Genomic DNA, 22,134 nt, shown 5'->3' on the forward strand with positions numbered 1-22,134 from the left:
TTTTAGTTTATTGTTATTATATCTGTAATAAACATGTTTAATCAGTTTAATTGAGGTCTGGAGCTGGCATGTCAGTTAACTGCTAGTAGTCTGTTGTTATTTATGTATTATTGTCATTTTATTTATTTTCTTTTGTTACATCTTTTGACATCGGACTCGGACTTCTCTTGAACTGAATTTTAATGTGCGTATTGTTATTCTTTTACTTTTCTACATTGGCTAGAGGTATAGGGGGAGGGTTGAGATCTCATAAACATGTTTAACCCCGCCGCAATTTTGCGCCTGTCCCAAGTCAGGAGCCTCTGGCCTTTGTTAGTCTTGTATGATTTTAAATTTTAGTTTCTTGTGTATAATTCGGAGTTTAGTATGACATCCATTATCACTGTACTATTATGCATATTTTAGGGGCCAGCTGAAGGACACCTATGGGTGCGGGAATTCTCGCTACATTGAAGACCCATTGGTTGCCTTCGGCTGTTGTTTGCTCTATGGTCGGGTGGTTGTCGCTTTGACATATTCACCATTTCCTTTCTCAAATTTATTTGTTGCACTATGATTTTTGCCTTTGTCTCAATAGCAGTTAACTTTTTGTATATATTGTACATGTACATGCAAGTCGTCAAAACATAAACCCAAAAATGTAAGATCTGTAAGTTTGCTTTCGCAATTTTTTTGTTCTTCCCATGCCCGAATTCTAACCCATGCTACTAAGATATTGTGACACCAAATCTGTACAATTTTTAAACACCAGAGAAGAGCAGATGATTTAAACACTTTTGTGTAATCCAGCATTATATAAGATGTTTTTGTGTCTAATGTTATAGTGCAGTTTGAGCACTCAAAAACATGTTCATTATGTCAACTGGTTGTGTTTGGTTGCTGTCTGCCATATTAAATGGATTTCCTTTTTTTTTGTTTTTTGCTTAAATTTGTCTATTAGCTTTCTCTTTTGAAATTAAAAGAAAACAGTTCACAAATTAGGTGTGATGGGCTTATTTTAATTAACCTTCATCAGAAACATACAAACAAAAATTTGACAGCAAATGATGTAGATACCATTATCTTGGGACTTAATAAGCCCATGTATAACGATGTTAAAATTAAGGCTTTTGCTTATTGTTGAAGACTTCAGGTGACCTGTACTTGTTTACATCAGTGCCCTATTATGCAGGGCTAGTAGTTGTCTCAATTGCAATCATTCCATGTATCCTTGCTTTTGTATCATTTAAAAAGACTTCAATTCTTAAATCATTTAAGTTAACACATTTTAATTTCAAAACATTCAACAGATATTTCCAAATAACAAATTTTGTAAACAACAGATATAATTGGTAACTGGTAATTATTTTACAGTCAATATGTTTTTATATTTATCAAGAGGCATCATAATCATGTTCATTAAATTCTTTCCTTGTCAGACTGTTACTGATCTCAAAACCAGTGAAAATTGCAAGTAGCTTTTAGTTTCTAGTAGTACTATTTTGATAAGCTGTGTAATTTTTCGTCATTTCTTTTGATGTTCTGTCATAATCAGTCAGACTATTTCACCAAGATGTTTTCAAATTCTCCTGGTACTTCAAAGTGCTCTTTTTTCAACAATAATCTGAAATACACAAAATCAACAGGTTAGTAACTTCATAATGTACAAACTTTAACATGTCAGATTAATATGATTAAGAAAATGATGTGCAGCGCAGCCTTGTTATTTGACTGACCAGTTGGTGCATGTTTGGACACAATATTCAAGCTTGATAGACTGTCTGTATTTGGATTTTGATCAAAATTATGAGAGAAAAAAAAATCCCCCTCCCCCAATTTTTTTCAACCCCCTTTCAGTAATTACCCCAAAACTTAATCCCAGCCTTTTCCTTTGTGGTATGGTACTTTGCAGTACAATTTTAAAGAAATCCATACACTTAAACACAAAATATTGTCTTCAAATTAGAAAAATGCTTGTTTTGACCCCCTATTTCCTGATAGTTTGAGGCAATTACCCCTTTAAACAATTCCAGTCTACCCTTTGTGATATGGAACCTTGAAGAACAATTTCAGAGAGATTAGTACACTGGCACACAAGTTAATGTCTGGAAACTACAAAAATGCTTCTTTTTTGCCCCTAATTTTTAAACTGTTGGTACCATCACCCCAAAAATCAACCCAACCTTCCTTTTTGGTATTAAACCTTGTGTAAAATTTCATGGATATCCATTCGCTTAAACTATATAATTATCGGTAAACCATATGTGTCGACATACATCGCTAACAACAACATCATACCATAATATGACTCAATTTTATTCTTCGAATTTATAAAGATCAGGACGCTGTTTTTTACTTTTTAATTGTTTAACATTTTACAATGGGGGGGGGGGGGGGGGGGGGGGGTCTTTTATTTTTAGCTTATTACAATATATATGGTAATTATTTTTGCTAAAGGCTGAAAGCAAACCACTGAACTGTCATTGTTCATAAAGATAGTTTTCATGGGCAATCTTAGCACATCTCTTCATTTTTACATGATGATCATTTTGAAAATCAGTCATTGTTATTTGTGGAAACCCTTCTTGGAATTTAGTGAAACTTGAATATATAACATAACCATTTTTATGATAAAAAAATTCAAAATATTTTCATTTCCTGGATCTACATGATCTAATTAATAAAGGATTTTAGTATTTTTGCAGTTAACATTAATCTGTAGCTTCTTTCTAGGGTTTAATATAAAACCAAGAGTGCACACGCTGAAATGTCTCGCCTTCTTTTGTAGTCCTTAAAATAAAGCTTTATTACAATTGAAACATAACCTTAACATTAACCAAAAAAACTAAAAATTGACCACTAAACCATGAAAATGAGGCCAAGGACAGGCAAGGTGAGATAAACCATACAAGGCACACATCTATACAGCTAATAATTCTTCCATACAACTAATATATTTCCATACACCTAATATAGTTATTATAGCAGTAGACTTATTGCATATAGTATTAGATAAAAAGACAAAAACTTAACTTTGACCACTGGCAATGAAAATGAGGTCAAGGGCAGATGACACATACCAGCTAGAAATGTACACCTATAAATCATTCTGTTATTATTTCCATACACCAAATATATTAGACCTATTGCAAATAGTATATGAAAAACAGAAAAAAAAACACAAAAACTCAACTATAATCACTGAACCATGGAAATGAGGTCAAGGTCAGATGACACCTGCCAGTTGGACATGTACACCTTACAGTCCTCCATACACCAAATATACTAGACATATTGCTTTTAGTATCTGAGATATGGACTTGACCCATACCTGCCAACTGTCACTATTTGCGGGGGATTTCCCCCATGGAGGCTCCCAAATTCAAATTTTGAAAGAGCAATTTTGTTTACAATTTTAAACAAAACAATTAGTTTTACGATGACTTTAAGCATAATAAAAATATGAAGAAGCCAAGAAACAACATTAAAATGTATTTGAAGGCCCCCTTGAAGGTTTTTTATGACTATGACAGCCATCTTGCACGAAAAAAACCCATGAGCATTTTGAAAAGTTGGCAGGTATGTTGACCACCAAAACCTAACCTTGTTCACTGATCCATGAAAGGAGGTCGAGGTCAAGTGAAAACTGTATGACAGCCATGAGGACCTTGCAAGGTACTCACATACCTAATATAGTTATCCTATTACTTATAATAAGAGAGAATTTCACTTTACAAACCAGATGCTCCGCAGGGCACAGCTTTATAGGACCACAGAGGTCGAACCCTGAACAGTTGGGGCAAGTATGGACACAACATTTAAGCTTGATACAGCTCTGAATTTGAATTGTGATTAAAAAGTTGACACAAGATAGGTTTCTGACACAGAATGAATGTGGTCTAAGAACTTACACTTAATAAACTGTTATCACAGAGATATGTATCCCCTTTTTGTAATTTTGATTATGCAATGTTGAAATTAAATAGCAATATTTTAACATGTAAGTTATGCAAATATTCATGTAATTTTGATTATGCAATGTTGAAATTAAATAGCAATATTTTAACATGTAAGTTATGCAAATATTCATGTAATTTTGATAATGCAATGTTGAAATTAAATAGCAATATTTTAACATGTAAGTTATGCAAATATTCAAAGTCTATGAACAATGACTGAAGGTACATGGCTAAACAATCTCCATGGAATGAGATGTGCCAATGATAAATATAATAAAACTGCATACCAATTACCATTGACTCATAATAAGTAGTTCCCTTTAAACGAACCTAAACACAAACATTAACTTTTAAACTATGTAAAAGTTTCAAAGTCAATGAACCATGATCAGGGGTGGGGCTATATAATCTCCATGAAAACAACACTTTCAAATGACAATAAATTTGCATACCAAATATCATTGACTTAACATTAGCAGTTCATCTTAAACTGATATTATCACAAACTAATACATGTAAACTAAGCAAAAGTTTCAGTCAATAGACCATGACTGAGGGGGCAGGACCAAATATTCTCCATGGAAATGAGATGTGCTAATGTTTATAAAACTGAACACCAATTAACATTGGCCTACCACTAATGGTTCCCCTTGAACTGACCTTATCACAAACTAATACATATTAACTTAGCAAAATTATCAAAGTCTATAGACCATGACTAAGGAGGCGGAGTCAAAAAATCTCCATGAAAATGAGATATGCCAATGCTTATACAACTGCATACTAAATATCATTGACCTACCACTAGTGGTTCACCATAAATTGACCTAATCACAAACTAATACATTGTTGATGCTGCCACCGTCTCATTTTTTTACTCCGTCAAGGCGAGAAAAAAAATTTATAAATTTTAAATTGGACATTTACCTATTATGGTCAAACATCCAAAATATAAATACATGGTTAGATTCAGCATATCATCATGATCATAGAACCCCAAGAATTCAATTTTTGATGAAACCAAATAATGTGCAATTTTAGACCCTTTAGACCTCAAGCATGTCAATGTGGATCAATTTGATAACCGGGCCCAAATATTAACCAGATGCTCCGCAGGGCGTAGCTTTATACGACCGCAGAGGTTGAACCCTGAAAGGTTGGGGCAAGTATGGACACAACATTCAAGCTGGATTCAGCTCTAAATTTGGATTGTGATTAAATAGTTGACACAGCATAGGTTTCTGACACAGAATGAATGTGTTCTAATGAACTTAAAATATTTGTTTTCTCTTAGAGCAATTCACTATGCTGTTGAATATTAATCCTCGCAAAAAAATATTTGAAGAAATTTTCATTCTATTTATGAAATTTCATTTCAAATGAGAAAATTGAACCCAATTTTTTTAATCACATCCCCCTTTCCCTTATTCCAAATTAATCTCAATTAAATTTCTAATGGAGTTTACAACAATAACTACTCATTTAAATACATCATAAAATATTAAGATGTAAAAAAACCTGCTTGTTATTACTGAATGGTAAAGATTATTTTAATTTATCAGTTGGTAGTAAAAAGTGAATATACATTGTATATAACAAAGATTTGAGTTGATTCTGGACAAAGAAAGATAACTCCAATTAAAAAAAATATTGCTATTTCACAATATTGTGCAATTAGATATTTCTTGCTTACTATTCTGGACAAAGAAAGATAACTCTAATTAAAAAAAAATATTGCTATTTCACAATATTGTGCAATTAGATATTTCTTGCCATTGTGCAATACTGTGCAATTGAAAAGACTTGCTATTGCACAATACTTAATATAATATTTTAGATCCTGATTGGGACCAACTTGAAAACTGGGCCCATAATCAAAAATCTAAGTACATGTTTGGATTCAGCATATCAAAGAACCCCAAGATTTCAATTTTTGTTAAAATCAAACTAAGTTTAATTTTGGACCCTTTGGACTTTAATGTAGACCAATTTGAAAACAGGACCAAAAATGAAGAATCTACATACACAGTTAGATTTGGCAAAACAAAGAACCCCATTTATTCAATTTTTAATGAAATCAAACAATGTTTAATTTTGGACCCCGATTTGGACCAACTTGAAAACTGGGCCAATAATCAAGAATCTAAATACATTTTTAGATTCAGCATATCAAAGAACCCAACCAATCATTTTTTTGTCAAAATCAAACTAAGTTTAATTTTGGACCCTTTGGACCTTAATGTAGCTAGGCCAATTTGAAAATGGGACCAAAAATTAAGAATCTACATACACAGTTAGATTCCGCATATCAAAGAACCCCAATTATTCAATTCTTGATGAAATCAAACAAAGTTTAATTTTGGACCCTTTGGGCCCCTTTTTCCTAAACTGTTAGGACCAAAACTCCCAAAATCAATACCAACCTTCCTTTTATGGTCATAAACCTTGTGTTTAAATTTCATAGATTTCTATTTACTTATACTAAAGTTATGGTGCGAAAACCAAGAAAAATGCTTATTTGGGTCCCTTTTTGGCCCCTAATTACTAAACTGTTGGGAACTAAACTCCCAAAATCAATACCAACCTTCCTTTTGTGGTCATAAACATTGTGTTTAAATTTCATTGATTTCTATTCACTTAAACTAAAGTTATTGTGCGAAAACCAAGAATAATGCTTATTTGGGCCCTTTTTTGGCCCCTAATTCCTAAACTGTTGAAACCAAATCTCCCAAAATCAATCCCAACCTTTCTTTTGTGGTCATAAACCTTGTGTCAAAATTTCATAGATTTCTATTAACTTTAACTAAAGTTATAGTGCGAAAACCAAGAAAATGCTTATTTGGGCCCTTTTTGGCCCCTAATTCCTAAAATGTTGGGACCAAAACTCCCAAAATCAATACCAACCTTCCTTTTGTGGTCATAAACCTTGTGTTAAAATTTCATAGATTTCTATTCACTTCTACTAAAGTTAGAGTGCGAAAACTAAAAGTATTCGGACGACGACGACGACGACGACGCCAACGTGATAGCAATATACGACGAAAATTTTTTCAAAATTTGCGGTCGTATAAAAATCTAAATACACGGTTAGATTCAGCATATTAAAGAACCCCATTTTTGTTGAAATCAAACAAAGTTTAATTTGAACCCCGATTTGGACCAACAGTCCATAATCAAAAATCTAAGTACATGTTTAGATTCAGCATCAAAGAAGTCCAAGAATTCAACTTTTGTTAAAATCAAACAAAGTTTAATTTTGGACCCTTTGTACCTTAATGTAGACCAATTTGAAAACAGGACCAAAAATTAAAAATCTAAGGGTGCTATAAACAGTTTCGTATAAAAAACTAGGGGTAATTCCCCCGACTAAAAATAAACTTGGAGGGAAGTCCCTTTTTATCAACATAATTGGTAAAAAAGTATCAAGTTTTTTATATTTAATTGTAAAATTAAGTTAATTAGCTTCAATTAAAACAGGTTGAATGATTAAAATAATTTTTAAAAATTAGATTAAATACACATGTTTTAAGGGGAGACAAACTGTAAACATCCTGTTTTTTGGCAGTGAAAAGTGCAAAACTTATTTGCACCCACTGTATTTCTTTTCGAAGCAGGCGAACGTAGGCTCCAGTGATATTGTTGGCTTTTTTCAAAACTACCTCTACCCTTTTTTATTGGGAAAATATGCATCATTTTCATCAAATTGGGAAATTTAAAATGAACCAAAAATTTTACTGAAACTTCAATTTACAGATGTACAGACCCCCTTTCAAGAGTCTACCCTTGCTTTGAAATAAGACCCCTTTTTTGTCAGTGATTATTCATATATAGACCCTCAAATCTGCACATAAAGTCATTTCAGGCATGGAAAATGTTTAAATGAGTGTTTTTCAGTTTGTATTCATGCACAATTACTACTAAGACTGCACTGTTTGGGAAAAAGTTGTTTTTTTGGGAATAATTTTAAGCCATTTTTTTTTTAAATTGGGATTTTTCTCCAGGGGAAAAAGCCTTTATTCTCCACTAATTTCAGGCAAAAAATAACACTGGTAGCCTGAAGCATAAATTTTAGAAAGACCAGGTAAAAACCTATGAAATTCATACTGTTTTGAATATGAAAAATGTGCATGTATCATGTCTGCATGGGTGTGCACATGGCCTGATTTCTTGTTTTTTATGCATAGATTAGGCAATGTTTTTCCCATTTTCTCTGGATAAAACTTTTTGGTACTATTAAAAGTACAATTTATTTTTATTTCATTATAATCTAGAGAAAATTCTGATTCTAATGATATCTAGTTTTATACAAGTATCTTCATTAACATTAACACCACTAAGGGTCAATTATAGATGGTCCCTCAAAATATGACGTCATAGAAAAACCAGATGCTCCGCAGGGCGTAGCTTTATACGACCGCAGAGGTTGAACCCTGAACGGTTGGGGCAAGTATGGACACAACATTCAAGCTGGATTCAGCTCTAAATTTGGATTGTGATTAAATAGTTGACACAGCATAGGTTTCTGACACAGAATGAATGTGTTCTAATGAAATTAAAATTTTTGTTTTCTCTTAGAGCAATTCACTATGCTGTTGAATATTATTCCTCTCAAAAAAAATGTTTGAAGAAATTTTCTTTTTATTTATGAAATTTCAAATGAGAAAATTGAACCCAATTTTTTTAATCACATCCCCCTTTCCCTTATTCCAAAACTAATCTCAATTAAAATTTCTAATGGAGTTTGCAACAATTACTACTCATTTAAATACATCATAAAATATTAAGATGTAAAAAAACTGCTTGTTATCACTGAATGGTAAAGATTATTTTAATTTATCAGTTGGTAGTAAAAAGTGAATATACATTGTATATTGTATATATAACAAAGATTTAAGTTGATTCTGGACAAAGAAAGATAACTCCAAATAAAAAAAATTCTTACAATTAGATATTTCTTGCTTTCTATTCTGGACAAAGAAAGATAACTCTAATTAAAAACAAAATTGCTATTTCACAATATTTTGCAATAAGATATTTCTTGCCATTGCGCAATACTGTGCAATTGAAAAAGACTTGCTATTGCACAAAACTTAATATAATAATTTTAGATCCTGATTTGGACCAACTTGAAAACTGAGCCCAAAATCAAAAATCTAAGTACATGTTTGGATTCAGCATATCAAAGAACCCTAAGATTTCAATTTTTGTTAAAATCAAACTAAGTTTAATTTTGGACCCTTTGGACTTTAATGTAGACCAACTTGAAAACAAGACCAAAAATGAGGAATCTACATACACAGTTAGATTTGGCATATCAAAGAACCCCATTTCTTCAATTTTTGATGAAATCAAACAAAGTTTAATTTTGGACCCCGATTTGGACCAACTTGAAAACTGGGCCGATAATCAAGAATCTAAGTACATTTTTAGATTCAGCATATCAAAGAACCCAACCGATTAATTTTTTGTCAAAATCAAACGAAGTTTAATTTTGGACCCTTTGAACCTTAATGTAGACCAATTTGAAAACGGGACCAAAAGTTAAAAATCTACATACACAGTTAGATTTGGCATATCAAAGAACCCCAATTATTCAATTTTGATGAAATCAAACAAAGTTTAATTTTGGACCCTTTGGGCCCCTTATTCCTAAACTGTTGGGACCAAAACTCCCAAAATCATTACCAACCTTCCTTTTATGGTCATAAACCTTGTGTTTAAATTTCATAGATTTCTATTTACTTATACTAAAGTTATGGTGCGAAAACCAAGAAAAATGCTTATTTGGGTCCCTTTTTGGCCCCTAATTCCTAAACTGTTGGGACCTTAACTCCCAAAATCAATACCAACCTTTCTTTTGTGGTCATAAACCTTGTGTCAAAATTTCATAGATTTCTATTAACTTAAGCTAAAGTTATAGTGCGAAAACCAAGAAAATGCTTATTTGGGCCCTTTTTGGCCCCTAATTCCTAAAATGTTGGGACCAAAACTCCCAAAATCAATACCAACCTTCCTTTTGTGGTCATAAACCTTGTGATAAAATTTTATAGATCTATATTCACTTTTACTAAAGTAAGAGTGCGAAAACTAAAAGTATTCGGACGACGACGACGACGACGCCAAAGTCATGAAAGTGATAGCAATATACGACGAAAATTTTTTCATAATTTGCGGTCGTATAAAAACTGTTGATTGCACCCTAAATACACGGTTAGATTTGACATTTATACAAGAACCCAAACAATTCATTTTTTGATGAAATCAAACAAAGTTTAATTTTGGACCCTTTGGACCCTCATTCCTTAACTGTTTGGGACCAAAACTCCCAAAATCAATAACAACCTTCCTTTTGTGGTCATAAACTTTGTGTTAAAAATTTCATAGATTTCTATTCACTTATACTATTAAAGTTATTGTGCAAAAACCAAGAAAAATGCTTATTTGGGCCCTTTTTGGCCCCTAACTCCTAATCTGTTGGGACCAAAACTCCCAAAATCAATTTGAAACTTCCTTTTCTAGTCTTTAACCTTGTGTTTAAATTTCATAGGTTTCTATTTACTTATACTAGTTATAGTGTGAAAACCAAATGTCTTCGGATGACAATGACAACGACGCCAACCTCATACCAATATACGACCAAAATTTTGAATTTTTGCAGTCGTATAAAAATCTTAACTTTTTTTTCAAGTAGACACTCAACCATGAAAATTAGGTCAAGGACATAAGACATGTGACTGAGAGAAACTTGGTAACCTGAGGCATTTTGGTATATATTCAAAGTATGAAGCTTCCAGGTCTTCATCCTTCTAAAATATAAAGCTTTTAAGAATTCAGCTAACTCCGTTGCTGGCCCCCAGAACATTATATATATGTCGAGCTTTCTGCAACAAAAGTTGCAGGCTCGACAATAAGATGATGTGGTATAATAGTCTATTTTCACATTATCAACTTTTGACTCTGATTCTATGTTTTTTCAACAGGTTTTAATACCTTCTTTGTGGTAAGACATCTTGGTACTCTGTCACTACAAACACCCGAAAGAAGTAAATTCAAAAATATAAATGGTGCAATTTTGGCAGAAGGTTTACTGTTTTCTGATGATTTAGTCATGTATAGAAAACATAATGGCATATGCATTAAACAGTTAACTTCCCTCAAATTTGTTCCAATTAAAGTGGGTACATGTAAATAGGAAATTTGTCTATTGCCAATGACACAATATCCACCTTGAATGACATGGACATCAAATAACTGATACCATGGATACTGTGTCATACTTTCACAGATTTCTATGAAACTTTGCAGATGCTTTTATGATTGCATTTTTAGTTGTGCTAATGTTGATGGTATGTTTTAATATACATGTACTGCCCACTTTAAACAAATTTTATTGTTTCACATACAGTTATTACCATCTTACCCAATACATCTTTGATGCATACTCGAGGTACATGTATTAATACAAATATAAACATTACTTTAAATTTATGTTTACCTTCATTTGATATCTTAAGTCTTCAGTCAAACTTTCCGACTCCTCAACCATTTTTTTGTCAACAGAGGAAATTAACCTCCTTTATCTACAATAAAATCCTAATTAAAACTAGACCTTACAAAAAACTCTGTGGCTAATTTATTAAACAAGAGGCTCTCAAGAGCCTGAATCGCTCACCTTAATTTTTTTGGTTAAATCTCTCATCAATGATTATTTTGGCTTTTCAATTTATTTAAATGTTCTTTGAATTGTCCTATTTTCTTCAAAAGCAAAAAAAAAATCATTTTCTCCTATGTTCTATTTTAGCCATAGGAGCTATGTTTCTTGACATACAAGGAAATGAAATATAAAATTTATACTAGATACTCTGAAACTCATTTAGCCTAAGTTTGGCTGAAATTGAGACAGCAGTTTCAAAGGAGAAGATTTTTTAAAGTAAGTGAACATGATGAACAAATTGTGAAAAAAGTCTTTAAAGGGCAATAACTCCTTAAGGGGTCAAATGACAATTTTGGTCAAATTGACTTATTTGTAGATTTTACTTTGCTTAACATTTTTGCTATAAACAGTTTATCTGTATCTATAATAGTATTCAAGATAATAACCAAAAACTGCAAAATTTCTTTAAAATCATCAATTCAGGGGCATTATACCTGAAAAAACAGTTACCCAATTCGGCTGAAAATTTCAGGACAGGTAGACCTTGACCTAATAATTACTTTAACATCTTGTCTTATTTGCTCTAAATGCTGGAGTTTTTGAGATATAATTTACCCTGTGATCTATTTTTAGCCATGACGGCCATGTTTTTTGACGAAATAAAAAATAAAGCACAAACTTTATTTTATACACCCTACTGATCATTCAGTTGAAGTTTGGTTGAATTTAGTTGAGTAGTTTTAGAGGAGAAGATTTTTTAAAGTTAGCAAATATGACGCACAATTAAAAATTGTCATTAAAGGACAATAAACCCTTAAGGGGTCAATTGACAATTTTGGTCCTATTAACTTATTTGTAAATCTTACTTTGCTGATCATTTTTGCTATTAACAGTTTATCTGTATCTATAATAATATTCAAGATAATGACCAAAAACTGCAAAATTTCCTTAAAATTACCAATTAAGTGGCAGCAACCCAACAATGGGTTGTTTGATTCTTCTGAAAATTTTAGGGCTGATAGATATTGACCTAATGAACATTTTTACCTATTGTCAGATTTGCTCTAAATGCTTTGGTTTTTGAGATATATAAGCCAAAAACTGCATTTGACCCCTATGTTCTATTTTAAGTAACGACGGCCATGTTTTTTGACGGATCAAAAATCAAAGCACACACTTTGTGCAGGATAATCTAAGGAACAATCATGCTAAGTTTTAACCAAATCTATTCAGTAGTTTCAGAGGAGAAGATTTTTTTAAGTTAGCAAATGTGATGAACAAATTGTGAAAAATTGTCATTAAAGGACAATAAACCCTTACGGGGTCAATTGACAATTTTGGTCATATAAACTTATTTGTAGATCTTACTTTGCTGATCAGTTTTGCTGTTTACAGTTTATCTTTATCTATAATAATATTCAAGATAATGACCAAAAACTGCAAAATTGCCTTAAAATTACCAATTAAGTGGCAGCAACCCAACAATGGTTTGTTTGATTCATCTGAAAATTTCAGGGATGATAGATCTTGACCTAATGAACATTTTTAGCCAATGTCAGATGTCAGATTTGCTCTAAATGCTTTCGTTTTTGAGATATAAGCCAGAAACTGCATTTGACCCCTATGTTCTATTTTAAGTAACGGCGGCCATGTTTTTTGACGGATCAAAAATCGAAGCGCACATTTAGTGCAGGATATACTAAGGAACAATCATATTAAGTTTCATTCAAATCCATTCAGTAGTTTCAGAGGAGAAGATGTTTGAAAAATTGTTAACAACGACAGACGACGACGACGGACGCCATTTGATGAGAAAAGCTCACATGGCCTTTTAGGCCAGGTGAGCTAATAATTAGGAGTTGACTGACAATTTCAACCATTCATGATACTTATTTGACGATCTTTTCTTGTTGATCATTTTTGCGACTTAAACTAAAATTTCTCTCCATCTATATCATGTATATGTTATTTGTTTAGATGACATCAAGTGATGGCTATATAATCATTCATTTATAGGTCTAGGTTAGCTTTTAAGGGCATACGATACAGTTACAGAGGAGGTAATAACGTTGCTCATGCAAAATGTTATTTTCGCGACATCAAACTTTAACATACCAGAGAAAAATGCATTTTTCGACTGATTTTTATCATTCAAACTGAATTTATTTGAAAACGAGTTCATGGAACCCCATTTTTCAAAACAGCAATTTGTTTGACTTTCAATTAATGCAGGGAGATTTTATGTGACCCAAATTTTATAAAACTGTAAATAAAGGATTTTTTTAAATTTTGATAAACATAAAGCCAAAAATGACATATTTTTCTTCAATTCATGAACATTTGATAAATACGAATTATTTCGGAATAAAAAAGTGCATTATTTTTTAAGATACTTATAAAATGCAGAGATTACCGATTATTTAAAGTCATAAGAAACCTCAAATAAAAAAAAAATATGCATATGTTTTTTATAACTAAATGGTTAGTTTTCATTAAACAACTTATGTACATATACTTTTTTCTGATGAAAATTCTTTAATTTGTCCACATTTAGAAGAGGGGTACTTATTTTTAATTGCTTGCTGCCAGCAAGCAATTTGCCGACATATTTTCAGTATGCATAATGACCCGAGCGTAACCCTCCTCTTAAAAATCCAGTGACCACAATACGCATGGATCTGTCATTGAAATAAACAAATATCTGATTATACATGTTAAACACGTGCTCAATACCCATGCTTTTTGTGATTTTTTTACTATAAGGTGACAATCGGTTAAACTCGGCTTCAAATCACAGCATTTAATGAGCAGCCATATTTGTTCAATCATAACAAACAGAGAGAGAAAAAAATTGGCGATTATATGATATATTTGCGAAAATAATGATAAAATCCTGCACATAGGACTAAGTTTATGAATGTATTCAAGAATTGGACAAACATTATTTTTCACCACTCATTGTTTCATATGACTTTAACAAAAAACAATTTGTGTTTATCTTTTATAACAAAAAAATTATGTCTTTTTTTCGAAAAAAGAAAATACGGCCACATATCTGAATTTTGAGCAAATATATACAAAATTTCAATCTTATTTTTCTCAAAAAGTAGCACATGAAGGTATATTTTTTATTACATATTTGATTTAATCAGGTTAAAAATAGCCTATGTGCAAATTTTCACGAACTTGTAAATACAGGATCAAAACTGTACGGTATGCCCTTAAGAGAAATTCAGCCCATTGTGTAAGGACAAGGATAAAATATTGATTATTAGAACATGCTTTCAGTAACTGCTATAAATCTCAGATGTGTATTTCATGTGTTTTTTGTTTTAGGATTTTTTATTGTGCTTTAACTTTGTATTGATCTTAGAATTAAGCCCTTTTCAAATGATTTTTATAGTTTGCTAGTTGAAATGTTGCACCACTGTCATAAGTTAGAAGGAGGGTTTCGTGCCAGCAACCATTTTTAATGTTTTACAAACTCCATGTGTCTGTCTCAATTCAGGAGCTTGTAATTCAGTAGTTTGTTGCTGTATATCATAACAGTTTATCGTTCAATGTTTTGTTAATAAATCAGGCCCTAAGTTGTTCATTGGTAATTTCAAGTCCTTGACGTATACATGTAGCTCATTGTTGAAGGATGTACAGTTACCTATGGTTGTTAATTTTTGTCTCACTGGTCTCTCATGGAGAGTTGTTTCATTTACAATCATACCACATCTTCTTATTTTTACAAAACATTTAAATAAGTATACTTCACCTTAGAAGCTGCAAACAAACTGGTACAGTCCAAGTTCCTTTTCTCTTTGTTTCTTCAACATCATTTGTATGAATGTATCTGCAACATCTACAAGGAAAAATTGTTTCTGTAAAAATGATAAACGTACTTAAATCTTATACTTAATAAAAAAAAATGGGGTCACCGTTCACAACCTGCCTTCGAAAAAAGCATACATTTTTGTAAAGGTACCTTTTTTCTGTTGAACTAATAGCAGAAATAGAGGTAATACCGAAATAAGAGAACTTAATTACAGAAATCGCTCAAATTTTACAATAGTTTAGTTTAAGAACAGCTTAATTGAAAATAATAATAAAAAATAAAGGTCACGGATGAGTTCCAAAAATGGCATTTTTATACCAAAGGGAGATAATTTTGAGCAATTTTAATGATATCTACATTTTACAATTCATCTGAGGCCATCAAAAATTGATTTTTTTAAATTATTTTTGTACCATATGATATTAAAAGTAACAACTACTTAAGGTAACAAATAAAAGGAGTAGGTAAGGTTCCAATTTTGGCCCCAAATTTAAAATTCATCTAACGAAAGATTTTGGACACTTTTTAAATTCTTAACTGTCTATTTCAATTGATTCAATTAGTTAATGTGAAAGATTTTGACTGACCTAGTCATTAAAAATGCTCAGATTCAAGCTATCGTATGAAAAATCTATTGAATTTGCCAAAAAATGTCACTTTTCTGATGTTTTTTGTCAAAAAATGAAAGTGGCCGCATCTGTGTTCATCCTCAACCTTTACATGTATCTATATATATTATGTATTATCATTAAATACAATTAAAGAACTTTAGTGAGCACACTCACATACCCCACGTCCCCACATTGTCATTGGAGAAATTAAATTAGTGTATGAAAAAAAAATTGCATAAGAAAAATTAATTTCCTGCCAATATGCACATCTAACATGTCCAAATAGTATGTCCTTATTATCTACAAAATTTCATGAAATTCTGTTGTGTGGTTTCGGAGGAGTTGAGATGACAAACTGTTGCAGAAGTACATTGAAGCAAATAAGTTCAAAGGGGCGTAACTCCTAGAAAAAAAATTAAATCACAATTTCCCGTCGATATGCAGAACTACATCGTATGTCCTTATTATCTGAAAAGGTTTCATGAAATTTTGTTGTATGGTTTGAGAGTAGACATGGTAGATGAGATGACAAACTGTTGCAGTAGTACATTAAAGTAAATATAAGTTCAAAGGGGCGTAACTCTAGAAAATAAATTGAATCGCAATTTCCCGTCAATATGCACAACTACATAGTATGTCCTTATTATCTGAAAAGGTTTCATGAAATTCTGATGCATGGTTTGAAAGGAGTTGTGATGACAAGAAACAGGACTGACGGACGGACGAACAGGTCAAAAACATTATACCCTCTGCATGGGGTATAATTAACATTTAAATATTATAAATGAACACGAATAATTACAATATCATAATGTAAGGGGAAAATTTACACTTTCATTTAAGACAGAAACCGTCTAAAATTTACCAAAAAATCTAAAATTTTGAAGATTTCAGTAATTTAGCATAACTTAATGATGCTAGTACCTGATATATGCATTGTATTGTCAAAAACATCCTATATTTATTTAGCAGAAGCATGCTACTTTCCAATAAATAGCTTAAGGATTACATTTTCACAATTTTGTAAAACTGCTATATTTTGGGGCCAAAAAGGGGTCTTACTGAATCTACTCCTTTGTAATGAAAAAATAAATGTTTATTTTTCTCTTAAATTTTTATACATGTACCCTCGAGCCTCCTTATTGTAACTTATAGTAGTTTCTGGTTTTATCATTGTTGAAGGCCATACAGTGACCTAAAGTTGTTAATTTCTAATGTAATTGTGTCTATTGTCTAGAGACTAGATTTGTCTCATTGGCAATCATACAGTATACCATATTTTCTTTTTAATTTGTTGACTTAATATATATTGCTTAATATTTTCAACACCTATTCACATATTTTTAAACTAGAAAACAATGGCGGATCTAGAAATTTTCATAAGAGGGGGCCTACAGACTGCCTAAGAGGGGGTCCCCACTTCAGTCTTTTCCCCTTTCATTATGATATTGTAAAGTTAATTGTAAAATACTGGTATAGATTTGAAAATCTTACAACTGAATTCAGTCTATTGAAAGATGCTTATAAATGCAGCCAAGAGCTTAACAAATCTAACATAACTTCTTCTGCCAGTTCTCATTTGCTAGTAGAAAAAGTTTTTGAAATTAAACAAGAAGAAAAACATTTCGGACAATATAAATTTTTGAACATATCTAGCAAATTAATTCACACTAAATATATTAGCAAGGATCCGACTATGCATTGGGAACATGTGTACATGTATTAAATATACTGTTCCCAGCTGACACCTTATATGTATAGGAAGTGCCCCCTCCCGAGATTCCTGTTTATTCAATTCAATTCAATATTTTATTGGAAAGAGCTCAATAGAGGCGTGATCCAAATACAGATAATTAATAATATTAAAACAACACACAAATGAAATAAAGATTCATGGAACAAGTCAAGCCAATTCTATGTATACAAATACATTATAAACTGATATTGATACCATAGACTTATATTTCAGTATTATTCTAGATTTTCATATATTTACTTAAAAACACACAATATAAGATATTTATATATATATATGCATATGGACAAACTACTGTCAAGGATTATTATCTGATGAAACGGTATGGTGGTCTCTCAAATCAAGAGCTTCTTCAATATACATACAAATAGATTTAAATTCATTTTCAGACATAGGATTTAACATTTTGGTAAAATTTTCATCCAAATTATTTAAATTTATATCATTAATTTTATATTTAGATCTAATTTTGTTATATTGCAGACATTCAATCAAGAAATGAATCTCATTTTCAATGTTTCCTGTGCAAAATTTACAAAATCTCTCATTAGATGGTATTTTTGGTCTTACATACCTCCCAGTTTCTATTACTAATGAGTGTGCATTATTCTTAATTTAGTGAGTTTTTTTCAATTAACCCTTTCCTCCATTGAATTTTTTTTTTTTTGCATACTTGATTCGCATAGGATTTTTTTGATAAAATGCTGAACATATGCTATTAAGTTTTATTCAGGCATTGCGAAAAACAACTATTTCATCAAATAAATTTGAGTCGGATATATATATATTCCTATGATATTCCTTTTCATAATGGATACCAATTTTATTAAGTCAACTGCAGACACTTTGTAGTCAAACAGTCAGAGCTCAGACATAAATAAGTCTGAATCTGCTTTTGACTCATAGAGGTCTAAATTTGTAAGTTTTAGTATTTGTCTCCCTTTAATGTAAGACAAAATACGACTTGAATAAGTCCAATATTGATAAACAAGAAATAATTGGCCAGAATCAAAAAGTTGCAAATATAGACTCCTACAAGTCGATAAGTGATCAAAATTGGTTAACTTCAAGACCCACGCATATTTATAAGGAGGTCATGCATCTAAATCAAATAATGATAACATTGAAAGCCAATGCTTTGTCTTTTAAAGAAAAATATGAATGAGAGTCTAAAAAATCGGAGATAATGTTAATTGACCTTACAATGCTACCACCTGGAATCACACTTAATGAGGTAAAACATCTGTGTTTAGTAAGGATGTCCAATTAGATAATTAAATATAGATAGCTCAAGTCCTTGTGAACTCTCATACAGGTTTTTGCTGACATAGGTGGTGTAGTTTGGCCACAAAGTAACATTAAGTTTTTTCACCAACATAAATAGACCTAAACAAGTCTGTCATTTTCTGACTTAAATAAGTCTAAAATTGAAACTACATTTTATAATAAATACATGTTTCGACTTATTTAAGTCAAAAACAAAAATAGACTTGTTTGTGTCTGAGCTCTGACTGTCAAAGTTTTTCAACTGAGGTACTACAAAGGCGTCAAAAGGCGTCATTATTGAGTAAGGGGGGTGGCGTCAAAAGGCGTCATTATGGAGGAAAGGGTTAAAGGTACATGTATTTAGGAATATTAAAATTTAAATATTCTTGTTGTTTAAATTTTACTAAAAAATAAAAGTTGACCACAGTGTCCATCTTTTATTTTAGAAAGTTCAAATATAATTTTATTTTTGTAGAAATCTTCTAGTTTCTGTTTGAAATTACTATTACAATGCTTTTTAAAGGGTATTGCAATATATTTTATTGTTTTAGAGAAAATTATAATTTTTGTTTTCTTAAGGTTCAAGTCCAGTTTCCATTCAGTACTATGTTTTTGTAAAGAATCAAGAGAGTTCTGAAGACCATCTGCATATTCCGATATCAATTTGTTTGACACCCTGATTATCAAGAAAAGGCTTGGTAAACATATTTTGATATTTACATGAATATAAGGTATTAGAGTACATGTCATGCAGTATATTATAAAATTTGCCTTGTATTTCTTTATTTTGTAATTTTAAGAACAGAGCTGATCTCCAGACACTGTCAAAAGCCTTTTTAAAATCTACAAAACACACATATAGTTTCTTTTTACATTTAAACAAATATTTGTTTATTATTGTTTTTAAAATAAAGACATGATCTACAGTTCTGTAATTTTTTTCTAAAACCACCTTGATTTGAAAATAATAAATGATGTGTTTCAAGAAAATCACTAAGTCGTTTTTGTAAAATGGATGTAAAGACTTTACCAAGACAGGTTGTTATGCTTATGAAGATACACTTACCGGGTGCACTTGAGTCAATTTCAACATAGTATTCATTGAATAATAATACATTGCTACTATTTTGAGTGTATTTTCTGTGGTATATTATTTTATTTTATTATTTTTATAACACTGTTATATATCTTTTATTATGTGTGTATTGCATATGTTAATGTTTATAATAATATTGTCTGTATCATATGCCCTCCTGGGGCCCTAATTTGGAAAATAAAAATATTCTTTTCTATTCTATTCTATTCTATACCTCTATAGTTTCCACAATTAGATGGGTCACCAGATTTATAACTTGATGTCAATAGTGAATAGAGAAATGTTCCAAATTTTGGGGAATTTTTCTGAGTTAAGTATCTTATTAAAAAGTTTGGTCAAAAGTAAAACTAGAGTGTTTGACCACACCTTTAGAAATTCATTAATTATCAAATCAGGACCTCCAGATTTTCCCTTTTACAGTCTTTGATTTCTTTACGTGTAATAGGGACATTAAGGGATGTATTAGAAAAGTTGTGATTTTTGTTCTCTATATTTTGATTTGTATCAGTTGTATCATTATTACTTGAAGCAAGCAAATTTCTATAGTGAATCTCCCATTCTTTGGCAGAAATAGCAGGCTCACGATTATTATTCTTTTTTTTTGTAATTATTAATGCTTCCCCAAAATTTTTTGGTGTTCTTTGGGTTTATCTCATTTATTTGTTTTATTAAGGAATGAAAACAATCCTTTTTTTAATTTTTTCAATTTATTGTACTCTCTTTTACAGTTGCAATTTGGATGAAATTTGAAAAAAAAGGCAGGACAGGATTTTGAGTAAAAAAAAAAGTCAGGATGAGTAACTTGGCAAAAAAAAATGGCAGGATGACAATTATTGTAAAAAAGTCAGGATAAGCTAAGAAATAAAAAAGGCAGGACCAAATAGACTGAAAAATAAAAATACAGGACAGAGATTACAGCCTCCCAATAAAAATCAAATGGTAGCTCCATTTAGCTACCATTTGATTTTTAGGGGGGGGGGGGGCTATGATGTAAATTATGTCCTGCCTTTTTTTAGCTGTAATCTCTGTCCTGCCTTTTTTATTTTTCACTGTGTTCAGTCCTGCCAGAGACATATAATACATTGTATTATATGTCTCTGGTCCTGCCTTTTTTTTTTTTTTAGTTTATCCTAACTTTTTTACCAAAATTGTCTAACTTTTTTTTGCAAGTGTGTCATCCTGCCTTTTTTTTACTCAAAACTCCTGCCCTGCCTATTTTTTCAAATTTTATTCTAGCCCCCCCCCCCCTCCCCCCCCCCAATAAAAATCAAATGGATAGCTTCGTTAAAAGAAACTGGTTTTTTTTTGCAGCTCAAAATTTTATTAGTCACAAATCAATGGAAAACAATTATCTGGCCATAATCGGCGAACATTTCAACAAACTTCCCCATATTAATTCAAATAATTTAACATGACGGCTAAATATATATATATCAGGCCGAACGTTCCCGGAATCTTCCGTTGAGACCCCCCCCTTTTTTTCCAAACGGGTATTTTAATGCGTGTTTCCTTAATGGCAGTTTTGAAAGAGAAATAATAGTAAGTGACTTTTTACCGAGAAAATTTAAGTTGTATGCATTTTACGTATCAGATCTTATCAACACATCTTCATCTTCATCCTCATCCTCAAGTTTCGTTTGCTCTGTCTTTACGGTCCACTTTCGTACAGAAGAGTTAGGGCATATTACTACACGAATATTTATTTTTAAAGTCGCAACATCCCTAGAAAGATAAAAAAAAAATACAAATGTGTTTTGATATCATGGTTTGTTCTACAAAGAACGATGAAATGTTTTGTCATTCTAAATCAAATTAAAACTCGACAGCGGACTATTTTTTTATGTGCATTTAGAACTTTGTTGACAGATTGCGATTCGTGCTCGCGTCGTCTGTCAAAGATGATTTGCAAATTTTTCATACTAGAAGCAAGGAGATTGAAAATTATTCACAGGAAAAACAGTTTGTTTTGAGGCAAACAAAATCAACATTC

General features: G+C 31.4%; 1 long non-coding RNA gene across 1 annotated transcript; it reads right to left on the minus strand.

Annotated features, from left to right (window-relative positions):
• Positions 1-1,248: 1,248 nt before the first annotated feature.
• Positions 1,249-21,818, minus strand: LOC134701609 (uncharacterized). Its single transcript, XR_010104156.1, has 4 exons — positions 21,700-21,818; positions 15,356-15,442; positions 11,434-11,518; positions 1,249-1,603 (listed from the first exon to the last, which is right to left on the minus strand). It is a non-coding gene; the product is annotated as an uncharacterized LOC134701609 (long non-coding RNA).
• Positions 21,819-22,134: the final 316 nt, after the last annotated feature.

This window comes from Mytilus trossulus, unplaced genomic scaffold, assembly GCF_036588685.1.
Source record: "Mytilus trossulus isolate FHL-02 unplaced genomic scaffold, PNRI_Mtr1.1.1.hap1 h1tg000247l__unscaffolded, whole genome shotgun sequence".
NCBI lineage: Eukaryota > Metazoa > Mollusca > Bivalvia > Mytilida > Mytilidae > Mytilus > Mytilus trossulus.